This window comes from Lucilia sericata, unplaced genomic scaffold, assembly GCF_015586225.1.
Source record: "Lucilia sericata isolate MDLA Ls3-8-SP2 unplaced genomic scaffold, ASM1558622v1 Contig004326F_arrow, whole genome shotgun sequence".
Classification (NCBI taxonomy): Eukaryota; Metazoa; Arthropoda; class Insecta; order Diptera; family Calliphoridae; genus Lucilia; species Lucilia sericata.
The window spans coordinates 1-14086 of record NW_023997222.1 but is presented as its reverse complement, the minus strand read 5'-3'; the positions used below and the strand labels follow the sequence as shown (position 1 = coordinate 14086).

The 14086-nt window shown below is 28.4% G+C and overlaps 1 pseudogene; it reads left to right on the top strand.

Annotated features, from left to right (window-relative positions):
• The first annotated feature begins 11822 nt into the window (after positions 1-11822).
• LOC119615188 lies at positions 11823-12401 on the top strand (annotated as a pseudogene).
• Positions 12402-14086: the final 1685 nt, after the last annotated feature.

The window sequence follows — 14086 nt, the reverse complement described above, 5'->3', positions numbered from 1 at the left end:
TCGATTTCAAAAGTTGGTTCACTTGACGTAAAATGCCCCATATGTATCTTCAAAAATGTGACCTGTAGTAATCAAACTATGCACAGTGGTATAGGAAAAAAAGAGGGAAATAATTCGGTAACTTCTAAACGGTTAATCCGATTTTAATGAAATTTGGTATGCACAAAGAGGAGGTGTTGTCGAGTTTAGGTTTTGAATTTGGACCTTATAGGCCAACCAGGGGCTCGGCGGGGGTCCTCAAATTAGGACATCTCGGCTATGTTAAATTTTTAAAACGATCCTATTTCTTCATTTGAATTCCGATTTAAAAAAAATTTCGTATATAGAATCTCCTCATCGAGCACTATAAAAAAATTATCTCTTATAGTTTAGGAGATATTCGCATTTGAAAATTAAAATTTTAAAATTTTTACCGTCCTTACTTTAGTTTTTTGATAATAGCGGGTCCAAATATTCCCGATTTTCGATTATCTAAAAAGTTTCTAAGAAGATGTATATAGAATTTATACTTTTTGGAAAGCTGACTTTACATAAAATACGATAAATGAAACAAAACCTAAAAATTTTTGATACCGAGGGGACCAGGTCCATCCAAAAACCCTATTTTTTATGGAAAGTTCAATTTTGAGCAAAAATTCTCAAATCGCATAGTCGATATAAAATTATAGTGACCTGTTTTATATGACCCAATATGTTCTTAATCATTTTGTAACGGGTTTCGATAACACCGCCCCTGGTATGGATATAATAGGCAAAAAACCAAAAAATCCCTTTTTAGGGATTTTTTAAAACTTTTTTGGGAATTCCGGGATTTCTAATAAGAAAATTCGAAATTTATATTATCAAATTAAATTTATATTAAATTTATATTATTTAATTTTGGATTTTGAGTAAAAAATCTACCTAACTGTAAAATTTAAATTTATATTATTTAATTTTGGATTAATTTTACTAAATTATTAATCTTTTTATTATTATTAGTATTATTATTATTATTATTATTATGATTATTATTATTATTATTATTATTATTATTATTATTATTATTATTATTATTATTATTATTATTATTATTATTATTATTATTATTATTATTATTATTATATATTAAATTAATTATTATTACAAATAAATAAACAAAATTAAATTATTCAACATTTCCATAGAAAAAAAGTGATTTTTATTCCTGAGGTTAACATATTATGGGTATCACAGTATCGAGGCTATGAAATTTTAGTTGGGTATGTTACATACCATCGGAAAGGCTAATGTGTCTAGTTTCTCTGCGTAAGTTTAATTTTTAATAAAAATTAAAAATGGGTCCATTTTTTTAAAAAAAGTCAACAAAGTTTTTGATTTTGGAAAAAAATTCAAAAATTTTAAATCTTGAGTTACAAAATATTTTTTTTGATAGATATCCCACTCGCATCCCACTAAGCGACCATATAGGTCGCTTAGGAAAACACTTAAGCTTTCTTAAAAAAAAAAATAAAAATAAAAAGGGCCCATTTTGAAAAAAAAGTCAAAAATGTTTTTGATTTAAAAAAAAAATCAAAATATTTTATTATTATTATTTTTTTTAATTTTTTTTCGAAAGATTGCATAAATAGCTATCTAAACTATTTGGCACACATTTTGCTAAGAACAATAGGTAATAAGTTACATGGATGAGAAAAAACACCTGCATGGCCAAAATGTCAAATTTTGACCGCCTCTAACTTAGAAAGTTCACGAGCGATTATGTTGAAAAATTGTGTCTGAATTACTATCCAATAGAAATTTCATCGCGATCGGAAGACATCGATTTCAAAAGTTGGTTCACTTGACGTAAAATGCCTCATATGTATCTTCAAAAATGTGACCTGTAGTAATCAAACTATGCACAGTGGTATAGGAAAAAAAGAGGGAAATAATTCGGTAACTTCTAAACGGTTAATCCGATTTTAATGAAATTTGGTATGCACAAAGAGGAGGTGTTGTCGAGTTTAGGTTTTGAATTTGGACCTTATAGGCCAACCAGGGGCTCGGCGGGGGTCCTCAAATTAGGACATCTCGGCTATGTTAAATTTTTAAAACGATCCTATTTCTTCATTTGAATTCCGATATAAAAAAAATTTCGTATATAGAATCTCCTCATCGAGCACTATAAAAAAATTATCTCTTATAGTTTAGGAGATATTCGCATTTGAAAATTAAAATTTTAAAATTTTTACCGTCCTTACTTTAGTTTTTTGATAATAGCGGGTCCAAATATTCCCGATTTTCGATTATCTAAAAAGTTTCTAAGAAGATGTATATAGAATTTATACTTTTTGGAAAGCTGACTTTACATAAAATACGATAAATGAAACAAAACCTAAAAATTTTTGATACCGAGGGGACCAGGTCCATCCAAAAAACCCTATTTTTTATGGAAAGTTCAATTTTGAGCAAAAATTCTCAAATCGCATAGTCGATATAAAATTATAGTGACCTGTTTTATATGACCCAATATGTTCTTAATCATTTTGTAACGGGTTTCGATAACACCGCCCCTGGTATGGATATAATAGGCAAAAAACCAAAAAATCCCTTTTAGGGATTTTTTAAAACTTTTTTGGGAATTCCGGGATTTCTAATAAGAAAATTCGAAATTTATATTATCAAATTAAATTTATATTAAATTTATATTATTTAATTTTGGATTTTGAGTAAAAAAATCTACCTAACTGTAAAATTTAAATTTATATTATTTAATTTTGGATTAATTTTACTAAATTATTAATCTTTTTATTATTATTATTATTATTATTATTATTATTATTATTATTATTATTATTATTATTATTATTATATTATTATTATTATTATTATTATTATATATTAAATTACAAAATTAAATTATTCAACATTTCCATAGAAAAAAAGTGATTTTTATTCCTGAGGTTAACATATTATGGGTATCACAGTATCGAGGCTATGAAATTTTAGTTGGGTATGTTACATACCATCGGAAAGGCTAATGTGTCTAGTTTCTCTGCGTAAGTTTAATTTTTAATAAAATTAAAAATGGGTCCATTTTTTTAAAAAAAGTCAACAAAGTTTTTGATTTTGGAAAAAAATTCAAAAATTTTAAATCTTGAGTTACAAAATATTTTTTTTGATAGATATCCCACTCGCATCCCACTAAGCGACCATATAGGTCGCTTAGGAAAACACTTAAGCTTTCTTAAAAAAAAAATAAAAATAAAAAGGGCCCATTTTGAAAAAAAAGTCAAAAATGTTTTTGATTTAAAAAAAAAAATCAAAAATATTTTATTATTATTATTTTTTTAATTTTTTTTCGAAAGATTGCATAAATAGCTATCTAAACTATTTGGCACACATTTTGCTAAGAACAATAGGTAATAAGTTACATGGATGAGAAAAAAACACCTGCATGGCCAAAATGTCAAATTTTGACCGCCTCTAACTTAGAAAGTTCACGAGCGATTATGTTGAAAAATTGTGTCTGAATTACTATCCAATAGAAATTTTATCGCGATCGGAAGACATCGATTTCAAAAGTTGGTTCACTTGACGTAAAATGCCCCATATGTATCTTCAAAAATGTGACCTGTAGTAATCAAACTATGCACAGTGGTATAGGAAAAAAGAGGGAAATAATTCGGTAACTTCTAAACGGTTAATCCGATTTTAATGAAATTTGGTATGCAACAAGAGGAGGTGTTGTCGACGAAAAAGGTTTGAAAGGAAAAGAATTAAAATTAAAAAATTGGTCCATTTTTTTAAAAAAATCAACAAAGTTTTTGATTTTGCAAAAAAATTCAAAAATTTTAAATCTTGAGTTACAAAATATTTTTTTTGATAGATATCCCACTCGCATCCCACTAAGCGACCATATAGGTCGCTTAGGAAAACACTTAAGCTTTCTTAAAAAAAAATAAAAATAAAAAGGGCCCATTTTGAAAAAAAGTCAAAAATGTTTTGATTTAAAAAAAAAATCAAAAATATTTTATTATTATTATTTTTTTTAATTTTTTTTCGAAAGATTGCATAAATAGCTATCTAAACTATTTGGCACACATTTTGCTAAGAACAATAGGTAATAAGTTACATGGATGAGAAAAACACCTGCATGGCCAAAATGTCAAATTTTGACCGCCTCTAACTTAGAAAGTTCACGAGCGATTATGTTGAAAAATTGTGTCTGAATTACTATCCAATAGAAATTTCATCGCGATCGGAAGACATCGATTTCAAAAGTTGGTTCACTTGACGTAAAATGCCCCATATGTATCTTCAAAAATGTGACCTGTAGTAATCAAACTATGCACAGTGGTATAGGAAAAAAAGAGGGAAATAATTCGGTAACTTCTAAACGGTTAATCCGATTTTAATGAAATTTGGTATGCACAAAGAGGAGGTGTTGTCGAGTTTAGGTTTTGAATTTGGACCTTATAGGCCAACCAGGGGCTCGGCGGGGGTCCTCAAATTAGGACACCTCGGCTATGTTAAATTTTTAAAACGATCCTATTTCTTCATTTGAATTCCGATTTAAAAAAAATTTCGTATATAGAATCTCCTCATCGAGCACTATAAAAAAAATTATCTCTTATAGTTTAGGAGATATTCGCATTTGAAAATTAAAATTTTAAAATTTTTACCGTCCTTACTTTAGTTTTTTGATAATAGCGGGTCCAAATATTCCCGATTTTCGATTATCTAAAAAGTTTCTAAGAAGATGTATATAGAATTTATACTTTTTGGAAAGCTGACTTTACATAAAATACGATAAATGAAACAAAACCTAAAAATTTTTGATACCGAGGGGACCAGGTCCATCCAAAAACCCTATTTTTTATGGAAAGTTCAATTTTGAGCAAAAATTCTCAAATCGCATAGTCGATATAAAATTATAGTGACCTGTTTTATATGACCCAATATGTTCTTAATCATTTTGTAACGGGTTTCGATAACACCGCCCCTGGTATGGATATAATAGGCAAAAAACCAAAAAATCCCTTTTTAGGGATTTTTTAAAACTTTTTTGGGAATTCCGGGATTTCTAATAAGAAAATTCGAAATTTATATTATCAAATTAAATTTATATTAAATTTATATTATTTAATTTTGGATTTTGAGTAAAAAAATCTACCTAACTGTAAAATTTAAATTTATATTATTTAATTTTGGATTCTGAGTAAAAAAATCTACCTAACTGTAAAATTTCATCAAAAAATATTCATAAATAAAATTTTTATTGCAATTTAAAAAATTTGTATCTTTAAAAAAACTGAATAAAAAAACATTTTTTATTTTTTTTTTTAAAAAAGTATTCCACTTTTGAAAAATAGACAAAATTACCTTTCCATTGATATATAACATGCCTACCTAATGTATTTTAAGTGACAAATTAATTAAGAGTCTAAAATCTTTTATTAGGGTCAAGAGGGGTTACATACTAAAGTACCTAGTTTAACCAAATGTTACAAATAATAATAAAAATAAACCACCATATAAATAACCTATCTGTCAACTTCTACCTCTCCACCCACTTCTTAAAGTCAAATGTCATAAAATAATAAATAAACTGGTACTTCGGCGAAGGGCCATAAAATATAGGTCGCTTAGGAAAACACTTAAGCTTTCTTAAAAAAAAAATAATAAAAAATAAAAAAAAAAATAAAAAGGGCCCATTTTGAAAAAAAAGTCAAAAATGTTTTTGATTTAAAAAAAATCAAAATATTTTATTATTATTATTTTTTTTAATTTTTTTTCGAAAGATTGCATAAATAGCTATCTAAACTATTTGGCACACATTTTGCTAAGAACAATAGGTAATATGTTACATGGATGAGAAAAAACACCTGCATGGCCAAAATGTCAAATTTTGACCGCCTCTAACTTAGAAAGTTCACGAGCGATTATGTTGAAAAATTGTGTCTGAATTACTATCCAATAGAACTAACTATGGTGCAAATTTCATCGCGATCGGAAGACATCGATTTCAAAAGTTGGTTCACTTGACGTAAAATGCCCCATATGTATCTTCAAAAATGTGACCTGTAGTAATCAAACTATGCACAGTGGTATAGGAAAAAAAGAGGGAAATAATTCGGTAACTTCTAAACGGTTAATCCGATTTTAATGAAATTTGGTATGCACAAAGAGGAGGTGTTGTCGAGTTTAGGCAGGGGCTCGGCGGGGGTCCTCAAATTAGGACACCTCGGCTATGTTAAATTTTTAAAACGATCCTATTTCTTCATTTGAATTCCGATTTAAAAAAAATTTCGTATATAGAATCTCCTCATCGAGCACTATAAAAAAAATTATCTCTTATAGTTTAGGAGATATTCGCATTTGAAAATTAAAATTTTAAAATTTTTACCGTCCTTACTTTAGTTTTTTGATAATAGCGGGTCCAAATATTCCCGATTTTCGATTATCTAAAAAGTTTCTAAGAAGATGTATATAGAATTTATACTTTTTGGAAAGCTGACTTTACATAAAATACGATAAATGAAATAAAACCTAAAAATTTTTGATACCGAGGGGACCAGGTCCATCCAAAAAACCCTATTTTTTATGGAAAGTTCAATTTTGAGCAAAAATTCTCAAATCGCATAGTCGATATCAAATTATAGTGACCTGTTTTATATGACCCAATATGTTCTTAATCATTTTGTAACGGGTTTCGATAACACCGCCCCTGGTATGGATATAATAGGCAAAAAACCAAAAATCCCATTTTTGGGATTTTTTAAAACTTTTTTGGGAATTCCGGGATTTCTAATAAGAAAATTCGAAATTTATATTATCAAATTAAATTTATATTAAATTTATATTATTTAATTTTGGATTTTGAGTAAAAAAATCTACCTAACTGTAAAATTTAAATTATATTATTTAATTTTGGATTCTGAGTAAAAAAATCTACCTAACTGTAAAATTTCATCAAAAAATATTCATTAATAAAATTTTTATTGCAATTTAAAAAATTTGTATCTTTAAAAAAACTGAATAAAAAACATTTTTTAATTTTTTTTTTAAAAGTATTCCAGTTTTGAAAAATAGACAAAATTACCTTTCCATTGATGTTTTTTAAGTGACAAATTAATTAGGGAAAACTCAACATCTTTTAGAAAATTTACCTAGCACTATTATTTTCATCCATAAGGTTAACTCTTAAATTTGTTACATATATTAAAAAATGTTCAGGTATTATTTTTTAAACTGTAATGATTTTTACCCCTATAGGTCACTTTAATAGGTAGCTTATTAAAGTGACCTATTGAGGAAAAATTCATTACATAAGGAAACGTTAGACATATTAGGTAGAATATCATAACCCTTTAAAAAATAATTTAATTTAAGTACCTGTAATAATATATAAGACAGGTTTATATATGTTTGTAATTATTTGTAATTTTCTAACCATGGCGATGATTTGTGCTCCATTTTATTTGAACACTCTTCAGCTCCTTTTCAAGTCAACTTCTTATTGAAATATATTGAAACTGCACATAAAAATAAAGTGGATAAAACTGATATATGTAAAATTGAAAATTTTATAAAATCAGTTGATATAAAACTGAAGAGTGTTCGGTATTCCATTGCTAAATTTCGATCGAAATTTTCTGATTAGCTGGATGAATGTGTAGAAGTTGCTATTTGCGTATCAACTGTTGGTGCTCCCTGTAAGCAGTATGAGGATTTGAGCTCAAAATCAAAGAGGAAAAAGTTATCAACTTCACTAGAAACCTTATCTAACGAAGAAGTTTCGGACACTTTTAAAGCAATGTTAAGAAAGGAAAAACAGCCTTTAGATGCCATAAAAATTGCAAATATTCTTCCAACCGCATACCCACACCATCATCTGATACAACGTTCACTGAGGAAGAAGCTATTGCGCTTATGTTGCAGCTGGGATTAAGTCGTGATAACTACATAACGTTAAGAAAGGCGCTATCTGAAAAAGGAGTGGATGTTTTACCATCATATGACAAAATAAATGAAAAGAAGAAAATCATTATACCATCTCCTATTGAAATAACTGATCGGAAGGCTGTTATTGGACTCGGCGCTCTATTCGAAAATACTGCTTTAAGGATTGCTTCTGACTTTTCTTCAGACCAACTAAAAAAAATAAATTCTTGTGATCTTCAACTCATTTGTAAGTGGGGATGTGATGGATTATCAGCACTCTCGGAATATAAACAAATCAACACAAGTGAATCATCTTCCAAGTATAAAAGTGTATTTATGGCATCGATAGTTCCATTAAGAATTCGAAAGTATGCTGACAGCGATTCTCCATCAACCAGTTTCGATGATATTTCGAAGAATTCGACTCCAGGATCCAGGATAAAGGAATCCAAAACAACAACGCAAGATTTGATAAATCGTATTGAAGCAGAAATTAAAAACTTGGAACCTATAACAATCGAAATAGAAAATTATTCGTTTAACATGTCCTATGATTTAAAACTTACAATGATTGATGGGAAAGTTGGAAATGCCATTACAGGAACACCATCTACTTTGTACTGCTACATATGTGGTGATAAAAAATCAGAATTTTCGAATATTTCCAAGCAAAGGTCAATAAATGAGGAAACATTACAATTTGGAATATCCCCCCTACATGCTCGCATACGATTTCTGGAACATTTTCTACCGGAAAATGCAAACAAAAGTGTAAATAACAATAAGGAGTTAATGGAAATGAGAGCCAGTGAGAAAAGAAGAATTCAAGAGGAATTTAAAAAGCGGATGGGATTAAATATTGATAAACCACTCACAGGATATGGAAGCACAAACGATGGTAATACCGCTAGACGTTTTTTCAAACATTTTGAAACTACTTCCGAAATAACCGGAATTAATATGGATTTACTGCAAAAGGTCAATATTATTCTAATGGCGATAAATAGCAAGCATAAAGTGAACGCAACAAAATTTGGAGAGTATTCTACAAAAGTTTCTAAATTACTTTTGGAATTATATCCCTGGAAAGAAATGACACCTACAGTTCACAAGATATTATGTCATGCAAAGGTCATCATAGAACATAATATTCTGCCTTTAGGAGAGCTTACAGAAGAACCCCAAGAATCGAGGAATAGAGACTTTAAGCATATTCATCAGTTTAGCTCAAGGAAGTGTTCTAGGCAGTCTCAAAATGAAGATATTTTTAATAATCTGATTCTATCTTCTGATCCTGTTTTATCTACTATAAGGAAACGTTGGATTTGCTACAAAACGTTAGCATTTGAAAATATTCATGAATTTAAAGATTTACTTTATCTTTTAGATATGGACTACTGTGATACCGATTATTTTACAAAATTATATTAATTTATAAAAATAAATAAATAAAGACTGTTATAAAATAAATACTTGTTATTTTTTAGGGATAAAGAATAAAAGATTAATCTTAAAAAGTGGCTGTAAAAATTCATAAACATTTAGGTAGTAAAACATGCCTAACAAATGTATGGATGAAAATAATAGTACTAGGTAAATTTTCTAAAAGATGTTGAGTTTTCCCTAATTAATTTGTCACTTAAAAAACAATAGGTAGGCATGTTATACATCAATGGAAAGGTAATTTTGTCTATTTTTCAAAACTGTATATAATTTTTGAAAATTAAAAAATTCGCGGAATACTTTTTTTAAAAAAAATTAAAAATGTTTTTTATTTAGTTTTTGCGAAGATACAAATTTTTCAAATTGCAATAAAAATTTTATTTATGAATATTTTTTGATGAAATTTTACAGTTAGGTAGATTTTTTACTCAAAATCCAAAATTAAATAAAAATTTCGAATTTTCTTATTAGAAATCCCGGAATTCCCAAAAAAGTTTTAAAAAATCCCAAAAATGGGATTTTTTGGTTTTTTGCCCATTATATCCATACCAGGGGAGGGGTTATCGAAACCCGTTACAAAATGATTAAGAACATATTGGGTCATATAAAACAGGTCACTATAATTTGATATCGACTATGCGATTTGAGAATTTTTGCTCAAAATTGAATTTTCCATAAAAAATATGATTGTTTTGGATGGACCTGGTCCCCTCGGTATCAAAAATTTAGGTTTTGTTTCATTTATCGTATTTTATGTAAAGTCAGCTTTCCAAAAAGTATAAATTCTAACTTAAAAAGAAAAAGATACTTTTTTCCCAAAAAATGGCAAAAAATCGCCTTTTTTAATTTTTTAAATTAAAATGCCTATAACTTTGGACTCAGTCATGATTTTTACATAATTCTTTCACTGCTTGATATATAAACTTGTAGTTAAGCGAATAAAAAAAAATTGCGAAAATCGGAAATATTTGGACCCGCTATTATCAAAAAACTAAAGTAAGGACGGTAAAAATTTTAAAATTTTAATTTTCAAATGCGAATATCTCCTAAACTATAAGAGATAATTTACTGCTACATTTTTTATAGTGCTCAATGAGGAGATTCTATATACGAAATTTTTTTTAAATCGGAACTCAAATGAAGAAATAGGATCGTTTTAAAAATTTATTGTCCTAATTTGAGGACCCCCCGCCGGCCCCCTGGTTGGCCTATAAGGTCCAAATTCAAAACCTAAACTCGACAACACCTCCTCTTTGTGCATACCAAATTTCATTAAAATCGGATTAACCGTTTAGAAGTTACCGAATTATTTCCCTCTTTTTTTCCTATACCACTGTGCTATGTACTAGGTTTATATGGACGGACAGACAGACGGACGGACATAGCTAAATCTTTAAAATTTAAATTATTTTACTATTAGTAAATTTTTATAATAGATTCAATTCCAAATTTAGGAACAAAATCAAACGAATGTTTTATGTGCACATGAAAATATAGCAAAAACTGAACCTAATAAAATCTAAATAACTTACAAAACCGATACTTTTGCCCTTTAACCCCGTTCACAAATATGTATATTTTTTTGATTATTTAATTTTAAAAACAAGTAAGAAATTATAGTCGGGCGAGGCCGACCATATAATACCCTACACCTGTTATAAAAATAAAATGTGATTTAGTTTTCATAATAATGCATTTAAGTTGAATTGTACCTTGCCTCAGATATACTTAAGCCATTTATTGTTAAGTCATATTTTGAAGGGGCCTTTGTATAGGGGCTAGGGTCAAATGAGGCCCTATAATTATAAAATTCATCAGGGTCATCAAGGCTAGTATAGAACTTGGTTTTGCAGCTTTTTGTCTAGATACGAGTATATTAAACATAATGATGAACTTAAAAACCCTATTCGGCGGGTTCAGTTGTATGGGGGCTAGGTAAAATAATGGACCGATGTTGACCATTTTCAATAGTCTTCGTCCCTGGAACAATAGAAGATAATGTACCAAATTTCATTGAATTATCTTCAAAATTGCGACCTGTAGTTTGATTACAAGGTTTACATGGACGGACGGACAGACGGACGGACACAGCTAAATCGACTCAGAAAATAATTCTAAGCCGATTGGTATACTTTAAGGTGGGTATAGGACCGTTATTATTGTGCGTTACAAACATCAGCACAAACCCAATATACCCTCCCCACTAAAGTGGTGTAGGGTATAATAAAAAGCTTTTGAATATATGTATTTAAATAATCCTAATCTTAAAACTAAAAAATTTAAAAATATTATTAAAATTTATCCTCGATTAGTTTCACAAACTCATAGAAGAATGTAAAAATTTGCAAGACAATTTTTTGAGTATAGTTTATTTTATGTACATACATAATTATAATTTTTTAATATTTATTTGTTTTTCTAATTTAATCGCAGTTTTGTTCCAACGATCTGCCAATATTTCTCCAAACAAGATGGTAGTTGAATCTTTATATTTAAAATATGCAGGCCGAGTGCCACCTTTGGATTTGTCAGAGGTTAATTCGATTTGCTCGACAGATTCAGATTTAGATGAGATGTGGTCTTCAAAGACAACATTTATTACATTACCAGTTCATCATTTAAGAAGAAATTGCCACATTAATCATCCATACTATGACCTACATCGTAAGCAATATTATAATATGCAAAGACACCCGCCAAAAAATACAAACTTTACAAGTACTGACATTCTGAGTGGTATGTCAAACTATGATGATCTGCCTTTAGATCCACGCGACTGGACACGAACTGATGTGCAGAAGTGGCTTATTTCTATGGCAGTTTCGGAGGGACTGGAAGTTACTTCAGAATTGACACACAAATTTCCAATCAACGGAAAGGCCTTATGTTTAATGAGTTTGGACATGTAATTAAGTCGTGTACCTATAGGCGGTAAAATGTTATATTGTGATTTTAGAGTTTGTTTAGCGAAGCTATGTCCTCCCTGTCATAACATAAATAATGCAAACATAATATGTAAAAAGTATAATTTAATAAAAATACATTTCTAGATGTATAAGTTATTGTAATAATTTATTTTAATTTAATAAGAATAAATGTATATACATATAACTGCTTTAGTAAATTGGAAAACAATTTTTTACTATAACACTAGTTTACAACGATTTTGCTAATGATATAAAACCTATATTGATTTCTTTCTTTATGCCGTCTAAGTCCAGAAAAAATATTAGAAAAAATGTAGGACGTCAATTTTTTTACTTATTCATTAAAAAAGGAAATGCTAAAAAGGGTTAAATTTGGAAGAAAAATTTTAATATTTCGAGTTTTAGTTATTTTTTATATAAAACATTTTATGGGTCTTTCTTGCAACACCATAACAATGGATTCCTGACAAAAAAAATTAAAAATTACGTTGCAGTAATCTTAAATCTTGTGTATAGATGCTATTTTTATCACTCACACTTCTAGGAATTTTTCGGAAAAAATATAGATGGGAATGTAAGAAATGAATTATGGGGCAAAAATCCAGATCCGTAGGTTTGCAATTCTGAAATAAAATGTCAATATTTTTTTCGAAATTAATTTTTATTTAATTTTTTAAAAAAACATAACAAAAAAATACTAAAAATCGGGTAAAAAACAAAAAATGTGGTAAAAATGGGTTAAAAAAGTCCTAAATTTTATGTTATTGAATTTTTTACTAAGTTGACTGTAAGGTTCCCAAAACAGATGCAAGCACCCAAAAATCAATTCTCATTTTTAAATATTTAAATGAAGAAGGATGCTTAATAAAACCACTTTATCTCAAAATTTCAACTTATAGGAAAAACAAGTTAGAATGCTATATTCAGCTTTGCCGAATCTCAAATACCCTCCACCTTTAAATAATTGTATAAATTATCAAATTAAAAATGTAGATTAATTCAAATTTAAAATCTCGTTAATATTAACATTTCGTTAATACTAAAATTTTCTCACAATTCAATACATTTTAATAATGCCTTAAAGTATGCTATGAAATGTAGCACCTAACCCACTGTTACACAACATACTGAATTTATATATTTAACATAATATGTAAGTATGTATGTGACTGAAGAATGTATAGAAATTGCGACGTATTTTATTTGTATGTATGTATTAATTTTCTATTGGAGCTATAGGAAATAATGAACCGATTTTTCTGATTTTCAACATAGTTCATCCTTGTATGAAAAGTGTGCCAAAATTATCGAATTATCTGTTGTAGTTTTTGTAAAAAATGCAGAAGGAGGAGCGAAAAAGCATAATTTTTTTCGGAGTTTTTTTTTCAAATTTTGGTTCATAACTTTTTACATAGTAGACCGATTAGCTGATTTCATCGTGCGACAGCAATTATTGGACTTGAACGAGACCATATACGCATGATACTTGAGGTCATATATAGTAAAACTGCGTTTTCAGTTTTTCATTTTCTGATCTTTTCTGCTTTCTAACGGACTTTAAAGTTTTAAGGATATAACATTTAAATATTTCTACGCAATAGTTTTCGTCAATATGGGTATCAAATGAAAGAGGACAACCTCCGGAAATGAAAAATATTTTTTGTTTTTATTTTTCAGGACGAAAAAGTGTAAAAAATATCCTTTGAAATTTTCATCCTTCTATATCCTTGGGAATTGCCAACATATTTTTCTCAAAAAAATATATGTTGAAACCTTATGTATTTTCTACCACATACTTAAATTTTGTT